Source organism: Accipiter gentilis, chromosome 19, assembly GCF_929443795.1.
Source record: "Accipiter gentilis chromosome 19, bAccGen1.1, whole genome shotgun sequence".
In the NCBI taxonomy this organism is placed as follows: domain Eukaryota; kingdom Metazoa; phylum Chordata; class Aves; order Accipitriformes; family Accipitridae; genus Astur; species Astur gentilis.
This window is the reverse complement of record NC_064898.1, coordinates 12,001,219-12,005,605: the sequence shown is the minus strand read 5'-3', so window position 1 is coordinate 12,005,605 and position 4,387 is coordinate 12,001,219.

The following is a 4,387-nucleotide window of genomic DNA, read 5'->3' as shown; positions in this document are numbered from 1 at the left end:
TTCCTAAAATCTCCTGTTATTTCATTATGGGGAGGTGAAGAATGTAAAAAAAGTTACTAACCACAAACATTACCTTTAAAGATACCCAAACATTTTTTTGATGATCCATATAATTTTTTTTCCATTAAAATCATTAATAGTCTGACAGAACCCATGACAATTGTCTGCCCTCTTTTTCTTTTGTTCTTTAGGTTACCTAGCTACCTCTTTCTTTGCATCTTAAAAGCACCTTTCAAGCATTTATACATTAAAGCATGCTGAATTTCAATGACATTGATTAATGTGGGTAAATTAATGTGGTAAAAAATTACTTTTAAAAAAGTAAGATCTTTTTTATGATGGGAATTTATGCCTCTCTCTTTTTCCCTTTCTTTTTTTCTCAAGCACCAGGTACTATAAGCTTCAATAATGCATCTTATTCAAAAGGAATTCAAGAAAGAATGAACTGTTGACATGGGTCTTGCTGACAGTAAGGACTGGCTGGTTGAATTTAAAGCTGCAGTTTATTAACATGGAGAACAGCAGATATCTGTATTAATTTTATTTCTGTAAAAGTAAATTAACCATAGAAAGTGTTTGTGATTTTTTCTTTTCCTTTGCCATAAATCTAAGCAAAGTATTCCACCTTTTCTTGCCAGGAAAAAGTTATAATGTAAAGAAAAAAAAAATTGGTTGATGTAAAGGATATATTTATTTCAGCCTTGTGAAAAAAACCCATACCTGCTTCAGAAGCTTGAAGGAACAATAATGGGTTATCTACACAGTGGATGCCTTCCTACATTTCCAGCCTTGGCAAATATAAAAACAAGGATAGAATACATGTGTGGGAATGCGTGTGCATGAAGACATGCATGTTGTGTGCTGCTACAGCCCTCCATTTTTTAAGAAGCTGGCAAAAAATAATTGTCATAGTTCTGCAAATGTCTCAGAGAAAGCCATTTTTATAAGACTTACAGTACTTGCTGCTTTTGCCCCACATACAGAGGGCTAGAGTTTGAGCAAAGGAGAAACATAAAGAACATTCTTTTCCAGGTGTTATTTTTGTATGCTTAAATATATTAGAATGATCCTTTTTTTTTTTCCCTTCTTATTTTTCTAGCAGTTATCGAGCTACTCTGAAAGAGGACAGACAGCAAAGTCATTCAGAGAAAATGAGAAAATGGGAAAGCATCTGCAGAAATGCTAAAAAAGTAGCTTGTGTAAAAATCACTAGTGGGCCCAGAAAACAAGCAGCATTCCAGCACTATCCTATGAAAGAAGATATTTGGTAGAAATTACATTTTCTCCCACTTACCCACCACATCACCATGTGTTTTGGAAAACAGGCAATAGTTTTGTGCCTTAGTCTTAGTGCTCTGTCTGGATGCAGGCATACAACAACCAATTTTTGCAATCATTTCTGAATGTGTGTTACCTTGGTCACTCATTTCTAAACCTGCTCATTAATTTTAATGATGCTGACTTCCTTTCTAAAGCATTGTAACATGTACAGTTAAAAAAAGCACCATATAAGAGTTAGGTATCGTATTATTTTATTAAAGGCCATAATTTGTCTTTGAAAACTTGTTGGCATGAATGAAGCTAATGATTTAAGTCTGGCACTTCAGCTGCAAGGTAGCTGAAATGGAGTGAATATTTTTATCCAATATTTGATGGTTTTGCATTTCAGATATGTATTTATTTAATGCTAATGAATTAGGCAATATTTCGGTATAATGGAGAATTTCAAGAGACATCTAAAAATTTCCAAAATAATATAATTATACACAGTTTGTTTAAATCTCATACTGCATTGTTCAACTCACATCACTGGCATCACATAGTAGTGCATGATACTAGCTCCTGGATCTGGATCATCCAGCCTTAGGAAATCAGAAAACTTAGGAAAAGCCTTTTTTTTTTTTTTTTTTTCTTTCCATAAGTTGTGTTTTGTGCCAGTTGTAAAAGGCACCCCCAAAAGTATTCCTTTCTTTACAGGAGGCATAAAGAGGACAATGTTCCAAATCTTCTGTTCCCCTGGATCCTTGGGTCATGGCATTTCTGTTTCACTTGTGTCTCTCCTAAAGCCTCTTTAGCTTGCTTCCTGCAGTGTTGTTAGCAGACCTTGATATTGTTATAAGGAATATAAACCCCCAGTCTTCTTCTGTGTGCCTCATTCCCCAGGTTAGCAACCTTTCTCTCCATGTTTCGGCTGTGTTTGTACAAGTCACTGTCTCGGCAACCCTGGGTTTTGGTTAGGCTTAAAAGGCGTGTATATAAAATACACAGCAGGCTAAAGCAGCAGCTGAGGAACAGGTGGGAGAGGAACAGGGACGTCTATTGAGGCATGAAGGAAGAGGCTGTGCCGAAAACCTCATTCTTATCAGGTGTTCTGACTAACACAAGTAAGTTCTTCCTATTGTACATCTCAGACAGCAGCTGCTGGGAAGATGATGCTCCAGCTATAGAAATTGCTTGGAAGAAACAGAAAGGCTGAGAAGCAGCACTGACATGAGCCAGGAGTTATGGCCAAGTCAATACACAGAAAGAAAGAGACTGCTGAGATGAATCTGGAATGAGGGGAATATCCTTGCTGTGCTATTCCTGCTCTTGATGATGAATGTCCTCAGCAGAAAGCTGAGAAGCATGTGAACACATATCCCTTTCTCCTCCATTTTTTCCCACTTTGCCATGAAACATTTCTAAGATGGCCTGCTCCCCCCAAAATGATCCCTTTCTGAAAGAAGATTGAAGAAATCTTGACTGGTTTGGGGGATCAACTTTAGCATCACCAGTTAGAAGTCAGCACAACTCAGACAATTTTACACTCAGAAGGTGCTGAAAAATGGGTAAAATTAAAGAACTGGCAGCTTGCATGAAATTCTTCAGAAAACATAAATCAGTCCCGTCTGTTCACTGTGAGCAGTTAAATCCATTTCACTACAGCAAGAAAGATGAAGTGATTTTCTGGTGGGCAAAGAAAAAATCTGTTGCATAGACACATTGCCTCCACCTCCATTTATTTAGAAACTGATTTTGCTGCTCTCCAGAACAGTCTCTTCTTCCGTGAGCTAACACCATATTCACCTACGGCTCTTGAAGCATCCCAAACCCACACTACCCTCAAACCCCATCTGGTCCCTGCTCCCACAGTTCAAGTCAGAGCTTTAGGCCCAGATCATCACTGCAGGAGCAAACTGAAGGCAGTTAGCTGAAGCCTGTTTGAAGGGGACCTGTCCCTGCTGCAGACATGCCTATCACAGCAGAGCACAGCCTGTGCCTGAAGTTTTCATCCCCTGAGACAGCCCATGTGCTTTCCTGACAGCCATCAGAGCAGGGCCATCAGCAAATCTGGGTTTGAACTCAGCCTCCCTAAAATGATAGTGCAGACACAACAGTCCAACAGGCAGACCTGAGGAGAAGCCCTCTGCAATTTTTCTACCCAGGAAGCCACCTACTTTAGTACAAAACCGGGGCTGCTAGGCTAGTCCTGAGCTGCAGTTCTTTCAGAGTCATATGCTAAGTCAAAGCTAGTTAGGCCCAAGACGATTCAACTGTTTTCAAGATTGTATGTTAAACAGAAGCTGGTAAAGAGACCAAAGCAGAACTAAGAACTTAGCCACAAATGTTCTTATTTTGGGGCAAAGGCCCCGGGGGGAATATACTTGGCCAAAGGCTGGACGGAAGATTGTAAGAGCATCAGTAAATTTACAAGGGTTTCCATGAGGAAATGGGAACATGAAGTTACATGAGCCTCTGTAAAAGGTTCATAGCATTTGCCTTTCCACAATTCAGGAGGAAAATCCATCTCTGTAGAGTGAGAACTGTCTTGCAAAAGCTGTCCTTTCTTCAAGTCATTTTTGTGAGTTGTTATGTGATGTCAACACAGAAAAAAACACCCCAACTTTTAATGGATAAGTGCATAATTCACATTGTTACCTGAAGACATATCATTCAGGTGAAGCACTGCCAGCTGCAATGATGTGTCCATGTAAAATAACAGTCTGAGCCTTTTGTAAGTTAGATGCTCTGTTTGCTTGGGTACACTTGGGGGGGGGGGGGGGGGGGGGGGAAGGCAGATCATTAAATCATTATTTTGAAAAAGTCCTTAATTACATCTAGTGCCAGAGAGAGGATGATTTTGTAAAATGGATAGTGAGGCTGTATAGCAACAAAAAGAAAAAAGGTGACTCTCTGTTCTGAGACAGGAACTTCTGAATGCCCCACATTCACTGGGAAGTTAACATATAATTTAATAATTCATTCATTGTGCTCATCTGTATCATTTTTATGGCATACAAGGTACCAGCATGTTTCTAGCATCTTTCTGAACAAATCCAGGAAATGCAAGTCTGCAGATGAATATGCCAAATGGAGATTTTTAGAGGCACAAACAGCAGATGCTCAG